The sequence below is a fragment of the Lonchura striata genome, chromosome 32, assembly GCF_050655825.1.
Source record: "Lonchura striata isolate lonStrDom1 chromosome 32, ASM5065582v1, whole genome shotgun sequence".
NCBI classification, from domain to species: domain Eukaryota; kingdom Metazoa; phylum Chordata; class Aves; order Passeriformes; family Estrildidae; genus Lonchura; species Lonchura striata.
In genome coordinates, this window is record NC_140734.1 from 4,632,611 (window position 1) to 4,651,707 (window position 19,097).

General features: G+C 50.2%; 1 pseudogene; it reads right to left on the reverse strand.

The window, feature by feature from the left end:
- Positions 1-1,684: 1,684 nt before the first annotated feature.
- LOC146764627 (serine/threonine-protein kinase pim-1-like) lies at positions 1,685-14,679 on the reverse strand (annotated as a pseudogene).
- Between the last annotated feature and the right edge of the window lie 4,418 nt (positions 14,680-19,097).

The following is a 19,097-nucleotide window of genomic DNA, read 5'->3' on the forward strand; positions in this document are numbered from 1 at the left end:
AGCAGATAATCCAAGGCCATGCGGTTCTCTGAAGTCCACATTTGTGTTTGTTGGAGCTCATAGGATGTGCTATTGGACATTTTAACAGCATCATTTGCTACCTCTTCTAATAATCCATTCAGCTCCTTCATGTCAACTCCACGGGACAGGGCAGGGCACATGGGGCACAGGGTGAACCAGAATCTTTTGCTTTCTAAAACCCAAGGCACTCTTTGGGTGGAAAATGTTCTCTGGACCCTAAGTCTTCTGTGTGCTTGTTGCTGAAGGAGCCTAAATGGTGGCCCTCCAGCTGGGAGTGGTGTGACACTGACACTGACCAGCTGCAGCACCCCAAGTTCTACTGACACTGGCAGTGATGGTAAAGCACAGAAATCTTCTGACACTGTAGCCTCTAGAACTATAACAGGGTTGGGTTTCTCCTGATGGGAAATCTGAGTGAATCCTGTCTCACTGATCATTGTATTCCTGTGTCCCACAGCAGAGTTTTCTGTAACTGTCCCTTCACTGACTCCGTTACGAGGCAGAGCCCATTGACAGAGTTCTGGCCACCACACAGGGTGAGCCCTCCAAGGGAACCCCATTCCTCCCAGCTTCAGCTGAGAACATACCCAGCAATTAGTGACACTGAGTGCTTTGGCTACCTTGGTCTTTACATTTTCAAAACATTTTTGATGACTGATCCCTTGGTGAAACTCTGGAGGTGTTTTGGCAAACAAAGGTTCTGGCTGACTATCAAGGTACAAATTACAGACATCTGTAGTACTTTAGTGACACCGTTCTTCATTCTTTTTGCTCAATCTCATTCAAGTTAGGAACAATAATTCTGTTGTCCATGGAGCTGGCACCTTTTTAATTCCAGAATAATGCCCACAAGGTCCTTTAGCGTTCAGTTTTACCATGTTGTCTGTGGGTAACAAGGCTTGGTGGGGCCCTTTCCCTTTTGGTTGCAAGAGGGCCAGAACCTCTATTTAGAGAAAAAGAAAAAAAAGGAAAAAGAAAACAAACCCAATTAGATGAATTGTAAAAGATAAAAATAAAATCCAAGTGTTAGTGAAACAACTTCTGTAACTTTGCATTAAGAGGTAAATGATCTTTTTAAAAAGAGAACTCAGTTATTTACATTGTGAATGTGCTGATGGCATGGATCCATCTTACTGACCTCAGCAGCCTTTTTTAAAGTTTTTGGGGCTTGTTTCCAACATTGTGATTTTAAATTGTGGTCAAAGCAATAGGAAATTGATTGGGGCCCTTCCAACTCCAGACAGGACTGGAAATCTAAACACTGTCAAACCCCAAATTCTTTAGAAGATGACCTTCCTTCTCACTCTGGGAATGAGCTGCACATTCCCTCTGAAACTGTCAGGGGTTTCTTATGGATGAAAAATCCCACTTACGGCTTTTTGCTCTGGTTTGGAAGTGGGAAGGGCAATTCTCCATCCATCAGCTCCAGACTGCACTGCCTCAGGAACACGGCTCACTTGCCAGCTTTGGCCACTCATGGCACTTCTAGAGGAGGAAGAAAGTGAAACTACACAATTACAGCCAAAAAGAAATGAAGAATGAATAGTGGAGATCCAGGCATTCCTGCGGAGATTCAGGGGGTCAGCTGGGACTGTGGAGAGTTTGGGTCCTTGCCAATTGAATGTGTGACCCCAGCTGCAATCTCCTGGCCTGCAGGGGAGTCTCACTCACCTGCCAAAGCAGAAAGCTCAGGCACTGTGCTCAAACGGGCTCATCTGATGCAAAGCTGTCAGAGCAATGTGAGGGCAGAGCCAGCCCAGCTGTGCCCAGGACAGAGCCCAGCAGAGCCCTGGCAGAGCCCAGAGCAGCCTCAGCACCCGCAGAGCCCGGCTGCAAGGAGAGAAACCAGAAACCACCTGTCAGCTGAAGGCTCCTGTCCCCTTGTCCCAGCTGCCCACAGAGCCCAGGCCATGCTGGCTGTGCCCAGAGCCGTGCCCAGAGCTGCCCATCACTGCTGCCTTTGGGAGCAGAGCAGGAGGGCAGGACATTCCCAGCCTGCAGCCAGCCACAGCACACCCAGCCCTCAGCAGCTGCCCAGAGCAGGAGCCTCCTTGTGCTTGTTGCCATCTCCCAAAAGCTCTGATCCCACCATGCCAAGCAGGCCGGGACTCACCTCTCGCCATCCTCCGCTGGGAGAAAAGCTGGTCCCAAATGATGTCCTCAGCCTTCTCCAAGGGCACGGCCCATCCACGCTGCAGCTGCTCCCAAGCACTTCCCAATCCCGACTGGACCTTACATTGAACGCTTCCTCGAGAAAAACAAACAACAAACTGTTGAAAAGTGATTAGAGACAAGGGGAAACAAGAAAACAACTCTTATCTCTGTCAGGGTTCTGAGGAAGGCCCAACCCCCACATGCTAGGGAAAATCCCACCCATGGGGGAGAGAAGCCCACACTTTCTTTCTTCCCTCCTGCACTGCCTCCCAAAATAACAGTGATCCCAAAGCAAACAAGGGATGTGGAGCAGCCCAAGCCATTCCTTGCCTGCAAAGCAAAGCAGCCCCTGCACAGGTTCTGGAGTCCCACCTCTGCTCCCACCATGGGGGTTTGTTTGTGTTGGGCTGGCTGCCCCAGCCCCAGCCTCAGCCTAGGCCATGCTGGGTGGTGGGGGCTGTTAGCAGGGCCAGGAGCCAACTCCCATTTTGTATCCACCCCAACCCATGCCCCCAGCCCTGCCAAAAAGCAGCTGGGCAGCCGACTGAAGTTGCATCTGCCCCAGAACAAGGAGAACCTTTTGTTCCCAGCCAGTCTGAGCAATGCCCAAATCTGGGAGCATTTCCCCGGCTGTGGACTCATCTGCAAATTCGCTGTGGAGCCTGGCTTTGGAGAAGGTGCCAAAAGTTCATCATCTTCAGCTGCCAGTGTCCAAGTTGAGGAAGAGGTTATCATCCTTGATGTTGTCCTCGCTGTCTCCAGCAGCCCCACCTGGTACAGCTTCTCCAGGGGCTCCTTCTCCTTCCCTGGGGGTCAGACCAGGCTGTCAGGGCTCTGCCCAGGGCCCCAGCTGTCAGGCAACTGGGACAAGCAAAACCACCTTGGATGGCAGCCACCAGTGCTGGGCAGAGCAGCTCAGCTCCAGCACAAGGGCTGCGTGTTCCCACCAAACAACCCCAGTGCATTGATATAGGCAAGGAAAAAAGTCTGGGTTTCCTTGCTTCTGATTGCCAGAGCATGCGTGGAGCTGTAACTTACCAGGGCCCTGCAGCAAAGTGTGCATGAGGCTCTCTCCCTTCATCTATGACAGGTGAATATCCTGTATCCATGGTTCACAGAACAGGTCTTCTAAGGAAGGTCTGTCCAAGAAGTGCATGGATAAGCACCACCTGATAAGTTCTTGGCACTCTGGGCAGAAAAACCAGAAACCACCGGTCAGCTAGAGAAGGCTCCTGTCTGCTTTGCCCCACTCTTCCCATGCCCAGGCCATGCTGCTTTTGTGCTCCCAGCTGGGCCTAAACTTTCCCATCAATTCCCTGTTGTGGAGGAGAGCAGGAGAGCAGGACATGTGCCACCTCCTCAGCGGCTGCCAGAGTGAGATGCTCACAAGCCCGCTGCTGTCTCCCAGCACTGGTATTCCCCTGTGGCCAGAGATGAGGATCCACCTGGAGAGAGCCGCTGTGGCAGTGAGAGCTGATGGTCCCAGCTGATCTTCCGGCCCCTCCTGAAAGGGTGCTGCCCGCAGACCATCTGGTGCAGCAGGATGCCCAGGGACCAGATCGTTGCTGCCTCGCCATGGTACCAGCCCAAGCGGGTCCATTCTGGGGGGCTGTATGACAGTGTTCCTGTGGAATACAAATGGAGTTCATCAGGGGGATGCTGCTGCTTCCAGAGCCTGGCCCCAGCATCCCTGGGCATGCAGGGGCTGCCCCAATGACACACGGGGTGACTGCTGCACTCTCGCCAATACTTGGGACTTGTGTACAAACTCAGGGCTGGACAAGAAGCCACTGGTTTTGGAAGAGGGCAGCAGAAGCCCCAGCAAGGCCTGACCATGACATGTAAAGCAAAAACCCACTCAGGGGTGGGGGAAAAAACAGGTCCTTATCCTCCCTGCCTGCAGTGCCCCAAAGATATTATGAAGGCAATATTTTATGTTTTCATAAAATATTATGGAAACAAGGTGAGTGGAGCAGTCCAAGCCCTTCCTCTCACCTGCACACCAAACTGGCTGGTGCACTGGTCCTGGCCCCCTCCTCTGCTACCCCCACCCACGGGTGCTTTTGTCAGGCTGGCTGCTGCTGCTCCAACCCCAGCCCCAGGCAGAGTGGTGGGTGAAGGCTGCCAGCAGGGCTGGAAGATGCCTCCCCACCCAGCCCCACTCAAAAGCAGCTCAAGTAAAGACTCAGTACTCTGACTGGCAGCAAAAGGGATAATCCCCACTGCCACACCCAGCTTGGCCTGTGAGATGTTGGGCCATGAGATGGTGGGACCAGGAGCACACCCCTGCCCGGGCTCACCTGCAAAGTCAGTGTAGGCTGTGTCCTGCAGGTAGGTGCCACAGCCAAAGTCGATCAATTTTGCCTGGCCAGTGGCCAGGTCAACCAGGATGTTCTCTGGTTTTATATCACGGTGCAGGACCCCGCGGCTGGTGCAGTGCCGCACGGCCTCCAGCACCTGGCGGAACAGCTCCCGTGCCACCTCTTCACACAGGAACCTCCGTGCCCGAATGAAATGCAGGAGGTCCTGAGACCGCTCCGGCCGCTCCAGCACCATCACGATGCTGTTGGGGAGCTCAAACCACTCCAGCAGCTGGACCACACCAGGGAAGCCGGTGGACACCTTGTCCAGCAGGACGATCTCCAGGGGTGCGCTGGTGCCGTCGGGCTGCGGGAGGACCACGGTGCCACCAGTGGGACTGATGTCGTGCCAGGGCAGGGGAACCCCTCAGCCAGCCCGGGATGCTCTGCGCCCTGCGCTGGCCCCACGCCCGCTCCCCATCGAGGCGTCCTGGTGGCTTCCCCCGTGCCGGGCCTCGCCTCATCCCCGCCCGGCACGGCCCGGCTGTTCCCGCTGGCCCCGCTCACTCACCAGCTCGCCCCAGCGCCGGACGCGGTTCCGTGGCACCCTTTTGATGGCCACCTGCAAGCCAAAGGCAGCAGCGGGCTGAGCTCGCCGCCCGCCCTGCCGAGCCCCATCCTCCTGCTTCCTTCTCCGCTGCCTCCTCCTTCCTCCTCCTTCTCTTCCTTCCCTATCCTCCTCCTCCTCCATGCCCGCCACCGGCCCCGCCGCTCACCGGGGCGCCGTCCGAGAGCCGCGTGGCTGCGAACACTCTGCCGAAGCCGCCGCGCCCCAGCAGCGAACCCACTCGGTACCGCTCCTGCAGGGCCTCCTGCGCCTTCCCTGCGGGCGGGACGCGGCTGTCAGCGCTCGGCCCGGGGCCAGGAGCGGCCCCCGAGCGCCCCCCGAGCGCCTCGGGCCGGCCATCCCCAGGCCTTCGGTCTCGGCAACGGGACACGGGAGGCTCGGGGCCGGCGGCCGCGCTGCCGAGCGGCGGAGCTCGGGCCGGGGAAGCCGCAGCGGGGGCGGCGGGAGCGGCCGTGCCGCGTGTGTCCTCCGCGGGGCCCGGGAGGCGCCGGCGCCGGGGCCGGACCCTGCGGCGGGGCCGGGGCCGGGCTCGGGCCAGGCGGAGCCAAAGGGCGGCGATGCCGGCCCAGCCCCAGGCACTGATGCCCGCCCGGCAGCGCCACCGCCAGCACGGCCAGAGCCGGGCGGAGGCGAGACCGCGGCGGGGCGGGCGGGGCCGGGGACGGGGCAGCCCCGCCCGGGGCCGGGGGCGGGCCGGGGGCATGGCCCGGCCCGGCATGGGGAGAAGGAGGCGGGGAGAGGAGAGGGACACCGGGGAAGGACACCGAGGGGAAGGTGTCCGACAGCGGGAGAGAGAGAAGAGAAAGAGAAAGAAGAGAAAAACTGCTTTTGCTGCCGCTGCTGCCGCCGCTGCTGCCGCCGCCGCCGCTGCTGCCTCTGCAACTGAAGCACCGAGGCCGTTTGTCCGCGTGTCCGTTCCCCGCTCGCCCCACGAGCCCCACGGCCGAGCCCCGCGCGCCCCGGGGACAGCCCCTTCGTCTGTCCAGACACGGGAACTTTGCAGTGTGGAGCCCAGATCCAGAGTCCTGACTCCTGCACACTGGCAGAGGAATCCCCTCTGCTGTGTCGCTGCTGTGCATTGTCCTTGCCGAGGCTCAAACACCCTTGGGGCACATTCCCTTGCTGTAGGATTCCTACCTGACCCAAGCACTGCACTTATGTCTCCAGCGTTGCTTTCCAGTAAAAACAGGGGAAGGAAAACTGCGTGTAGCTCATGGTATTTTAGAGTGTTTATAACTTGCTAAATGACCCATCTTAGAGGTGAGATCCATTTGGAATTCATGGCATGGAGAAGTCGTGCAACATGGAAAAGGGGAGCATAGAAAGAAAGAGGAAAACATCTTAGATACTTTCTTTCATTTTCATTGCACTTCTGCAAAGCTGTTCCACTTCTCCAAGAATCTTCTCCTGTCTGCTCTTGACAAGAACCTCTCATGGAGAACAAGGTCGAGCTTCTGTCCCAAGATTTGCCACCTGCTCCAGCTTCTCTTGGCTTTCCACACTGCACTGTGTATGCAGCACGACTTTTGCAGCAAAGCAGGCCAAATGTTTAGAGAACTTTACATGTCCTTTCTTTTCCTGGGGGGCTGGGGAGTTGTGCCACTGGTGAAGTGGCACAATTGTGACTGTTTGTCCTGGTTTAGGGCAAATTTTGTGAGGAAACCTCCAAAAGGAGTCCGTCTACAAATCAAGTTCAAGCAGCCCCTCTCCCTACTATTTCAGGAGAAGACTTCCCTGGAGAAAATGGAAAAAATCAGTTTATTTAACAAGTAAAGTGTTCACAAGCATGAATAATATGAAATAAACCCCCTCAGAGTTCTGAAGAGATGGCAATTCAGAAAGTCCTTTTTGTGGGTTGTAGTTGGCTCACTCGGTCTCTTCTCAGTCCCTCTGGCACTGGAATGCAGGGTCCCAGACCTCGGTGGGCCACAGGTGTGAGCTGCCAGTGTTTTTCTGGGTTTTCAGTCCAGAGCAGGTTTAAACAGTTCTAAGAAAAAGGAAAGTCTGTGATGGTTATTAAATTGTTCAAATGTTCAACTCCTGTTTGTTGGCAAGAAACCTTTCTGTGCCTCTGAGTGTCACCATCCCTGAGCCCAAAGGACACAAACCTGATGAGTTGTGGTTCCCACTGCAGGGGCACTTGGGACCTTGGCTCTGCACAGGAGAGCTCTTCATCCACTTTCTCTCTTTTCCTCCCTCTGGGCATGGAGGAAGCTCCTGACTTCAGCCTGTGACTCGTGTGTGGAAAGAGCAAATCTGGGCAGAATCGGGGCAGGGTGGGTTTGGGGGGACCTTGGGATCTGTGCTGGACACAGAAAGTGTTTTCCATTGCTCTGAGACTGGCTACTGTGCCAAGTGGATTTAATAGCCAGCAGAGGAATGACTTCTGCATTTGATGGAGCTTTGCCTTCCCTTGGCTTTGTTGGCTGACTAGAAATGAACATCCCTCTGTGTCTCAGGCAGCTCTTACTCCAAGGAAAGCAGGTGGGGGTTGGAGCCAAGGAGCTGAAACCTGCAGGTGCAGCCTGGGCTGGAGGGAGCTCAGATTTGCACAAGGCTGCTCTGAGTGCCAGGGCTTGGATGGGGGAAATGGTGGGGTGGGGGTAGGGACAGAGTCTGATGGATTGTCAGCCATCAAGGGTCTTGATTTTCATATCTATTCCAACTGCATGAGGAGGTACTTGAATTAAGTGTCAAGTGGAGCTTGCACATATTCATTTATGTGGAGTAAAAAAATGAAACAGGACCTAACAAATCTTTTCTGTGTCTTTGTAAAAATAAAGCATTCACTTTGAATACACTACTAAAGCCTGCCTAATTAATCACAAAATATTTGAAAACTTAAATCAAATTATTCCAAGAGGCTTGGCTTGTTCAAGTATTCTGAGTGTTAATGAGCTTTGGGGCACTATTTCTCCAGTGAATCTAACTCAGAGTACACAAATTATTGTAATTCCTTTTAAATGTCTCCTTGAGAGAGTTGCTTGGGGGATGAGGGTCAGGGCTTGTGTGTCCTGCTTGGGACAGCCCAGGCAGGGCTTTCACAGCCCCATCCCACACTCCATTTCCCAGCTGGAGCCGCTGGTGCCTCTGAGTTCTGCTGCGCCAGCCCCAGGGAGGACTTGGGGTCATTTGGTCTCTCAAGAGCTGGGCTGGGAGCTCCAGAGGTGGCTGTGGAGCATTGCCTGTGCTGTGCCAGGGACTGGCAGACACTGCTGGGCTGGGATAGAGGCTCTGGGGGGATTGGGGTTCCAGGGCAGGGCAGTGCTGGGGTTCCAGGGCCGGGCAAGGCTGGACCTGCCCCTTGCTCCCCCACACACAAAATGTTCCCAGCCAACAATCTCCTCCAGTCTTTCACACCAGGCAACATTGGAGGTGAAATCCCAATTCTGGACATGGGCACCTGGATGAGAAGGAGAATTCTGTTCCATAGGAAGGAAAGCACAGAGCCCCAGTGTTTGGAAGGCAGATGAGAGCCTCACAAAGCCAAGGTCGGCCAGACTTGTCAGGAATGGCAGATTGTCTGCAGGCAGCCTCTGGATATAGGGAATTTTGGAGACAGAATCCCAATTTTGGCCATGGGCACTTGGAGAAGCAGGACAGTGTTGTAATGCAGGCAGCCTCTCTTGCCACGATACCCCGAGCAGTGGAGTGCTGGGCGGTGAGAGGGAAGAGAACGGGCGGCTGCTCCCCCTGTGAAGCTCTGCAGTCCCACTTGGTGTGGGGAGGCAACACAGGACTTGGGGGCGAACAGGAAGGTTTTATTCAGTGAGCCCCAAGACCCTCTGGGGAGGGCGAACAAAGGTTTTATACCAGAACTCAAGAGGCGGGGTATAGGAACAGCAACCAGTGAGGGTACGCCTGGGGAAGAGTCTAAGGAGGGACTAACAGAGCACAAAACTATCAGGGGAAACAGGGGAGAGGAGTAACACAAAGTAACCAAAAGGGTGTTGAGCCTCACTAAATAGACAGGGAATGCTCTGGAAGCAGGGGAGGAGGCTACGAGGAGTGACAGGGAATGTTCTGGGGAAAGGGGCAGGGAAAGGGAGGATTGACAACTTGGAGGGGAGGGGGGTAGGGAAGAGCTTGGGAAGATTGACACCTGGGGAAGGGAGGAGACTGGTGGGGGAGGTTGAACATACACAGAACAAATATCAAACTAAAGAAAAACACACAACAGGACAATTCTTTCCCATAGGAAGGAAAGCATGGAGCCTTCCCCAGTGTTTTGGGGACAGATGAGAGTTGACCCTCATGAAACCACTTCCAACCAGACTTGTCCTGGCAATATTCCTATGGGAACAATCCCTGGATAAAAGGACATTTGGACGTAAAATCCCAGTTCTGGCCATGGGCACTTGGAGGAGAAGGAGAGTTCTTTTCCACTGAAAGGAAAGCAGGGAGCCCCAGTGTTTCCTGTCCCAGTGAGCCCCAGTAGCAGAGAAAAGACCTTTAACATGCCAAGGTCAGCTGGACCAGTCAGGCAGTCCACGGGAGGCCAAACCAGCCAGACCTGTTCTGTGTTCCTTTGGTTGCATGGGGCCCCACAGTGTCAGAATTGCTCTTTAATTACAAAAAGACATACAGTATCACAATGGACCCTTGGTTCAATGGGGTCCCACAGTGCCACAATAGCCCCTGGGTTCCATGAGACCTCCTAGTTTCACAATGGTTCCAATGATTCCATGAGGCCGTGGAGTGTCCCAATGGTCTCCATGGTTCCCCAGGCCCCACAATGACATGTGAGTCCTCTGTTCCATGAAACCCACAATGTCACAATGGACCTTTGGACCATGGGGGTTTGCAGTGTCACAATGGTCTCCTTTGGCTCCACAGTGTCACAATGGACCACTGATGACACAAGGCCCCACAGTGTCACAATGGTCCTCTTGGTTCTGTGGGGACCCCAGGGTCACAATGGTCTCACTGGTTCCATGTAGCCTCACAGTGTCACAATGCTTTGCTGATTCCATTGGGTATCATAGTATCCCAATGGTCTCCATGATCCAATCTGTCCCCCAAGTGTCACAATGGTGTCCATTGTTCCATGGTGCCTCACAGTGTCACAATGGCCCCTTGGTCTCACAGGCCCCACAGTCTCACAATGGCTCCTTGTTTCCATGGTTCCTGTGCTGGTGCATTCCCTCCTCCCCTTCTCAGGCTGCCCTGCCAGCTGAGAAATCCTCACTGGGCCTCGGTCTTGGCCAGCAGCCCCTGGGCTCAGCTCCTCTGGAGCTCATCAAAAACACTGTCTGCTCCAGGCACTGCTGCTGCCCAGCCAGCTCCTGGTTACTTTAGGAGCAGCCCTGGAACTGTTTGTGTCCCCTCAGTGGCACAACATCCCTGTTCTCACCCTGCCAAAGAAAGCTGCTGATGCCAAGTGCGGCCAGGATGAAACATGGCTGGGACTGCAGCCCCTCTCTAGGGGCCCTACAAACAGCGCTCCAAAAGGAGCCCTTGGAGCTCTCCTGGGCCAGCGACTCCCTCTGAGTGGGGCCTCTCCGAGCCGGGAACTCTCCTGTTTGCTGAATTCGGGGATCCCGAAACAACGAGGGAGCCTGGGCCGATCCCCCCACTCCTCCAGGCTCAACCCTTCCCTGCTGTGGAGATGCCAAAGCATCCTCAAGGAGCATTTCCCCGCCCTTAGGGGAATTTCTCACAGGTGCCTTGCACTGACTCTCTGTGTCTGTGTGCACACAGGAGTGCCTGTGCTGGGGAATGTGGCAGAAATGCTGCTCTCTGAGGGCTCTGAGTGCCCTGGATAGCTGAGCCTGTCAGGCCTGTAAGTGAGGTCAAGTGATGCAGCCTAAGCTAAGTTAAATGCTGCTAAGAGTTGTTTTTTGCTATAAGTTATAAGCTGAGCTAAATACTGTTAAACGATATTCCTCTGTTAAATTGAAAAGTCATAGGTTATAAGTTATGTTAAATACTGTTAATATCTGTTCTTTTGCTAAATTTTGAAGTTGAAGGTAGAAGTTAAGGTTAAGGTATAAGTTAAGTCCTGTTAAATTTGAGCTCTGTTCAGCTTTTGGCCCATATTCCTTTTATCCTTGCCCTCACTGTTCTATGTGTCCCTGTGCCACATAAAGGGACAGTTCTCTGATCATTTCAGTTTGATTGCCTGGATTTTGTTTGGATTTGTGGTTGATTTGTTTCCTAGGGGTGCCTTAAGTGTGAAGTGTTGTCCTGGGTTGTAAGATAAGCTTGTATTCCATTTGCCATCTGTTGAAGGCAAACCGGTTGGACAGGTTTTTGTTATCTCTCTCAGAGACAATGGTTTGCCCCGTAGAGGCAATGGTTTGTTTATACACCATTGACTGATTCAATGCAGGGCTGGTAAATGTAACACCGTGAGGGGTCCCACCCAGAGGGGGGAAGCCAAGCACTCTATTGTTGTTTAAAGGGGTAGCTTTTTGGGGAGAGGAGGCAGCTCTCTGGGCGGGACTCCGAGAGAAGCAGCTCGCTCTCTCTCTTCGCGGGATTCCCAGAGAAGCAGCTCGCTCTCTCTCTCTTTTCGGCGGCACTCGCAGCGAAGCAGCCGGCGCGCGCTGAGGCGACGGCAGCGGAGCTCAGAGGCAACCCCGGCGCAGAGGAAGACCGGCCCCACTGCCACCAGATCTTCAGAGGAAAACTGTACCCTTCTAAAGATCACCACTTCAGCTGCAACTCATCAACCATTGCAAGGGGAGCAATTGTCCCAGCAGAACTACTGGCACCCCGACTCCTCAGGTTCTGGACTTTTTTCACTGGTTTTGTTTGTACCGATTGCATTTGCCTTTTTAAATTGTTGTCTAGTTTTCTCCTAGTAAAGAATTGTTACTCCCATTCCCACATCTTTGCCTGAGAGCCTTTTAATTTAAAGATCCTGGTAATTCAGAGGGAGGGGGGTTTGCCGTTCTCCATTGCACAGGAGGCTTTGCCCTCTTCCACAGACTCCTGTCTTGTCGAACCAAGACAGAATTTGGCGCCCAACGTGAGGCCCGAGGGCATTGAGAGGGAAAAAGGATTAACAGTTCTTAAGTAATTTGGTTTTTTGTTGTGTGTAAAAACATCTTCAGCATCACAATGTGGTCTAGTTTACCTTGGTTTGGGTGGCACGTGATCGTAGCTATACTTTTCCCATTTGCAGACCCTTATCTAAAAATGGGTCCTATAACTAAGGCTACGGTGTCTGTTATCAAGTTTGGCTTCTGGGTTAATTGGGTGAGGAATTCATGGATCTTTATTTTCCTCTGGAAGGCAGGTACATGGATTTATAGCTATCACACGTTAACTGTATGTTTTTGGGGTTACTTTAATAACGGTACCTACTGTGAGGAAATAGCACCTGGGCAAACTTTCTCCCAACCTTTTAACCATCTTTTTGGGTCTGCTCCACCAGTTCTCAAAGGGTTAAGATCCTTTCTAAGTGCTAATGATACCATACAATGGGTGGTGTTGCTGATAGTCCTGTTATATTTAGCATTCAGAGATAAGGGAAGATTAACCTGGATAACTGTTATAAACGAGCACAATAGGCTGTCAAATCCAATTAAAAGGATTTATTAATAGCGGAAAGCGAAAGCAAACCAGCGCGCGCTGGGCGGCAGTCGTTTCAACTACCGCGCCTAGCTCTCCGTTTCCCCCCCACTTATTGGGTTGTCGCTTCCGGATGTGTAACGTTCTGGTGACGCTCTGGTGTCTCTTCTGCGCAAGCGCACCCTGTTGTTAGGTGGTCGTTCTCTGCCTCTTGGTGGCGCCAGTGGTCTTCTTTAAGGTTGTCTCTGCGACCTGGAAATTCCCTCAAAAACAAGAAATGTTATCTCTAGGCACGTTTACATGTTTTGCCAAGTCTGTAACGGAACTATCCTTGAAACATATCTATTCGCTTAGGTGTTTGGGTGCCTAGCAGCAGCTTTCTCAAAACAGTTTTAACTCCCTAAAAAGTTTGTAACGAAGTCGTCCTTGAAAGATAGTCACTGGAATGCCTGAGATAGACACTGGAATGCCTGGCAAAATGAGAACATGTTCAGACAAGTAAAAACTCTAATTAAAACTCTATTCTGTGAATATGAGAGACTCTATATTATGAACAAAAAGGCCTTATTTTCCTAACAATATCCCCCCTTTTTATTTTAACCTCCTTTTTGTTCATTAAAGCGCTCTAATTCCCTTTTGCTCAATTCTAAATACTCTTCAGTCTCTACTTCGCTAAGTGGCTCATACTTTGGCCTTACTATCATTAAATGTGCAGCTTCTAACCTATTTTTCACTAGTGTAATAAGTTTGCTAAGAATGCATGGTCCAAAAGTAAGTATTAGAATTAGTAAAATTACTGGTCCTGCAAGGGTGGATAATAGAGTGGTCAGCCAGGGAGAATATGTGAACCAGGATTCATACCAACTCTGCTGGGATTCTCTTTCTCTTTTTCGTTGTTCTATTTGTTTGCGTAACTCAGCCATCGTGTCTTTTACAATACCTGTGTGATCTACATAAGCGCAACATTCTTCTTGCAAAGCGACACATAGCCCTCCTTGCTGTAAGAATAACAAATCTAATCCCCTTCGGTTTTGGAGGACTACCTCAGAAAGGGATTTTACTGATTTGACTAGTTCACTTATGGCCTTATCTATTCTACTCAGATCCTCATCTACAGATGTGCGCAGAGCTTTCATACCTTGGGTTTGACTTACCAGGGAGGCGACCCCTGTTCCTACTCCTGCTCCTCCTATGCTGAGCAAGATTGCTACCGTTAGTGCTGTAAGTGGTTCCCTTTTAACCAGGTAGTGTTCAGGGGTCTTCTGATGTTCTAACACGTATTCTTTTGGGTGATATACGATTCTGGGGATTATTAGAACTTGAATGCAGAAGTCTGAATTATTAAAGGCTCTTACCGATAGGCAGGGTGTAACTCCAAGTTGTTGACATACCCATTTAGTATTGACTGCTGGCATAAGCCAATCAAAAGGCTTGTCTGCTTTGCTAATGCTCATTGTTGTGTTACAGAGGTGTCGCATATCTGCTGGAACTTCTCCTACACATCTTCCTTGTCCACTAACCTGGGACAAGGTAATGCCTGGAACATTATCTCCTTCTTTTTTCCAGAGACACTCTTTTGGATTTGTACCATTTATTTCCCTTGCTCAGATGGAATCCCAATAGCTTCATAAAAGGGTGGATTTATCATGTAGCAAAGCCAACATCCTTTAGTTAGGTTAGGATGGGTATGATTCAAAACTCCAAAGGTAGCTTGCATGATTTTCCATAAGGTCGTATACCTCTGCACTAATAACTGAGGTTCTTGATTACCTTTGTCTATAACATTATCTTTGGCTTTATTACTCTCCTTTAAGTCATTGCTTATTACTGGATTTGGGCCTATAGGGCTAGGGTCGTGTGGCGCTACTTCCTTTTTTATTTGAATCAGATTTCCCGGATCATGTCCTTCTATCCAATGCCTAACTCCCCATGTTTTGCCTATTAACCACCCAGAATCGCTTGGTTGAGTGACATTTAGGTAAAGAAAGGTGCAGTTCCCAAGTAAGTTTTTCCCAGTCCAAGGCCACTCTCGTGGTTGTTTACATCCTACTGGTCCATGTCCTACCTTTAAATATTTGTCTAATCCCCCACCCGGAGCCCACGCTGATGCTATTGTTTCACAGCCCCAATAGGCACAGTAATAATGTTTGGGGTAATTACAGTATTGCTTCCCTGGGTTTGAAGCGGGGCACATATAGAAGCTTGTTAAGTTTAACAGTCGCCCGCATTTTAAATTCCGAGTTAGATCACAGATCCCAACTTTGAAGCTTGGTGCTCCAGGTCCCGTTATTGTTTGTAAAATATGACGGGTATCGTGATCCTCCCATCTGCTTAAGGTCCATTTAAAGGGTTCATGCAAATTAACTGTAGCGCTCTGAAGGGGAAACCATACAAACATAAAAACCCATAGGATTGAGTGATACGCACTGCAGGGGAGGATGTTACTTATCATGCTCAGTTTTACATTCCCATTTTCCCCCATTCCGTTGTCACCATCCTCATATTCATGATGATTTACGTTCTCTTTCAAGGTTTGGGAGGGCCCCTCATCCCCACTATCTACCTCTCTGTCTCGCCTGTCAACTTGGTTGCTACAAGTTACAGGGCAAGCCATCTTCCCGACAGCAGAGATATTCTTCAGGGGTGGGATCGTTCCCTCTTTTCCACTTTGATCTCCGGGAGATCCAATTTTTTGTATTCAACTGTGGGGTGTCGCACCTGAGTTTTTTAACTAATTTGCGACACTTGACCTGGACTATATCCGTGAGGAACGGACCCAGGGGTTCGTTGGAATGGTAACAGTGGAATTCAGGGTTTATTCCCTTTATGAAAACCTCCCACCACTCAGGGGATCCTTTAGTCAATTCCCGAGTGGCAACCTTGTAATTTAGTACTTCAGATGTCAATTTGCGCTGCTCCAGCCAGCAGCGTTGACATACACTTCTTGGAGCTCTCCCCTTTCTGCAGTGAGCCCACCACAATCCTTTACAGATTTTGCAGGAAAAACAGGCAAAAGGGTAACAATGACAATCTAACCAACTACACCTTACTCTAATACTTTGATGTTCAGCGTGGCCCTCCCCTTCCCAAGGTCTCTGTTCTTTTTCAAGTCGGATGAACCGATAGAAGGGCTGCTGGGCTGAATCCGCTAGACGTTTACAGTATCCTGGAGGCTTTGTTTCTCCAACTAGTTGTACTTGCAGTCCCCAGTTATCTCCAACCCAAATGTCTTTAGAGCTGATAGAGTTCATGAAAATTATTTGTAAGTCCTTTTTACTGTTAGCTTTAAATCCCCCGGCTTCCCGTCAATTTTCCAGCTCGTTTCTTTGGAAGCTGTATGAAATCGAGTTGGATCCACCGGCCCCTTTATTCTGCTGGCATGAGTCCATCCCTTCTCTGCTGTGCGGACTGCGGAGTCAGTGGTGATTAAAACCAGGTATGGTCCGTCCCACTTTGGGGTGATTGAATCTTCCTTCCAGCTCCGGATGAGGACCCAGTCGCCGGGTTGTACCTGGTGTAACACAAGATCTAGGGGTGGTCTTTGGGCCCACATCCCTTTTTCCCATAACTGTTTTTTATATTTCATTAAAATGGTTAAGTATTTATTAATACTTTGATCAGTAATATTAGGATTGGTTTGAACTTTTTCTAGGGAATAGGGCATCCCATATAGCATTTCAAATGGGGACAGTCCTATATCAGCTCGTGGCTGAGTTTGAACATTTAGTAATGCCAACGGCAAACATTTTATCCAGGATAATTTAGTTTCTAGTATTAATTTGGTGAGTTGTTTCTTAATTTCCCCATTCATTCTTTCTACCCTTCCCGAACTCTGTGGATGCCAGGGAGTATGTTGTTCCCATTTTATGCCCAGAGCTTCTGCTAGCATCTGTGTTATTTTTGAAGTGAAATGGGGGCCTTTATCAGAGTCTATCGTTTCTGGGACCCCATATCTAGGTATTATTTCTTCCAGCAAGGCTTTTGTTACTGTCCGAGCTGTTTCTCTGGCAGTGGGGATTACTTCTACATAATGTGTTAAATGGTCCACTATAACCAAAAGATATTTTAGTCTCCCTATCTTGGGGAGCTCAGTAAAGTCTACTTGCAGATTTGAAAAGGGCCTCTTTGCCACTGGCCTCCCACCCAGGGGTAGTTTTCTTAGGTTTCTCCTGTTTACCCGTAGACAGGTTGGACAACTTCTAGTAATCCCTTTCGCTAAGTCATGTAGGCCCACCGTCATATAATGGGTGGCAAAGTGATCCACCAGTCCTTGAGCGCCCCAGTGTGTTCTCTGGTGTAATTTACTGAGCATCCGCTGGGCTATGGCTCTAGGTAAAACCTCCCTCCCATCCTTTAACAGCCATTTCCCTGATTCCTCTTTTATTCCCAATTTTGTAAGCTTCTCCTGTTCTTCTATTGTAAATATAAGCTTATCCTGGGTAGTTGACTCAGGGTCCTTTGGGGTATCCACAAGGTCCTTCCTAATTCCCTCACTTAAAGTTAATGTTTTAATAATTGCAGCTTTCTTTGCCTCATAATCTGCCGCATTGTTACCCCTACTCTGGTAATCCATTCCCCGTTGATGCCCTTTTAAATGGACCACTGCTATCCTGGTAGGGCCTCTCAAAGCCCTCAGGAGGGCTATTATTAGTTTCTGATGGATTAAATCCTTTCCCTGTGAATTTACGAGGCCTCTCTCTTCCCATAACTTCCCAAAAGTGTGCACCACCCCGTATCCATATTTAGAATCTGTATAGATGGTCCCCTCTTTTCCTTCTAATAGTTCCAAGGCTCTTAGGATAGCGTATATCTCGCAGGCTTGGGCTGACCATGTTTTGTCTAGGGGTCCAGATTCGATTACCTTTAAATCAGGCCCCCCCACTATGGCATATCCTGATCTCCTTTGACCCTCAACTACTCTGGATGATCCATCAACAAACAATTTTTCCCCAGTCTCTAATTCTTCTTCCTCCAGGTCAGGTCTAATTTTGGTTTGTTCTTCTATAGTAATTACACAGTCATGCATCAGTGATTCAGTTTCGGGCTCTCCGAAGAGGAAAGAGGCTGGATTTTGCAATGAGGTGGTTTCTAAAGTGAAATTAGGGGTTTCTAATAGAATCCCCTCATATTTTAGGAGCCTGGCATCAGAGATCCATTTGTCTGCTTTTTGCTGCATTACACTCCGTATGTTATGTGGAGTTAACACCTTCAGAGTGGCATTAAAGGTGATCTTCCTTGCTTCTTCTACTAACTCCGCACAGCCTGCAATTATTTGTAAACAGCCCGGCCATCCCCTGCTTACAGGGTCTAAAATTTTAGACAGATATGCAATAGGTTTCTTTTTCCCCGCCCAGTCCTGGGTAAGTACTCCATAAGTTACTCCATCTGTGATATTAACAAATAAAAAGAAGGGCCTCTTTAAATCTGGGAGGCTTAGGACTGGAGCATGGACCAGAGTTTCTTTTAATTCTTGGAATTTAGATTTTTCCTCCTCTGTCCACTTGAGGTGCCCGTCTTGGGTAAGTTTTTGATACAGAAATCTTGCCTTCCCGCTATAGTTCTCAATCCACTGCCTACAATATCCTGTAAGTCCTAATACCTGACGAATTTGCCGTTTACTTTGCGGTAGGGGCAGAGATAGGATTGCTTGTACTCTATCTGGATCAATTCTCTTTTCTCCCTTTTTCAAATAATGCCCCAGGTACCTAACTTCTTCTTCCACAAATTGTAGTTTTGCTTTAGAGACTTTTAATCCTTTCAGTCCCAGGAAATTCAATAGTTTGATACTTTCCTTCCGGACTTTGTCTTCTTCTTTCCCTGCTATTAACAAATCATCCACATACTGAACTAGCTTTACCTCTGGGTCTGTTTTATAGTCTTGCAAAATTTGTTCCAGGGCTTGCCCGAATAAATTGGGTGATTCCGTAAAGCCTTGTGGAAGTACCGCCCACCTGAGTTGCTGTCGCCTCCCCGTGTCAGGGTCCTCCCATTCAAAGGCAAAATAATCTCGACTGGATTCGTCCAGAGGGCAGGCCCAAAAGGCATCTTTCAGGTCTATTACACTATACCACTCATTTTCAGGTCCCAGTTTGCCTAAAAGAGTATAGGGATTTGCCACTACTGGGAATCGGGCTACAGTTCGCTTATTAATTTCCCTAAGGTCGTGCACCAGCCGATAGGATCCGTCTGCCTTTTTTACCGGGAGTATAGGGGTGTTAAAAGGCGACATACAAGGCTCTAGCAATCCTTGGTTTAACAGCCTTTCAACCTCAGGTTTTAACCCTCTCCTCCCTTCTAGTGAAATTGGATACTGTTTTATTCTTACCGGGATTTCGGGATTTCTGATTTTTACTGTAAATGGGGTTATATTTAATTTGCCCACAGTCCCTGGATTATACCACACTTCGGGGTTTATTTTCTCTTCATCTTCTAAACGGAGGGAACAAAGTCTGATCTTTAATTCCTTCTCTACCACC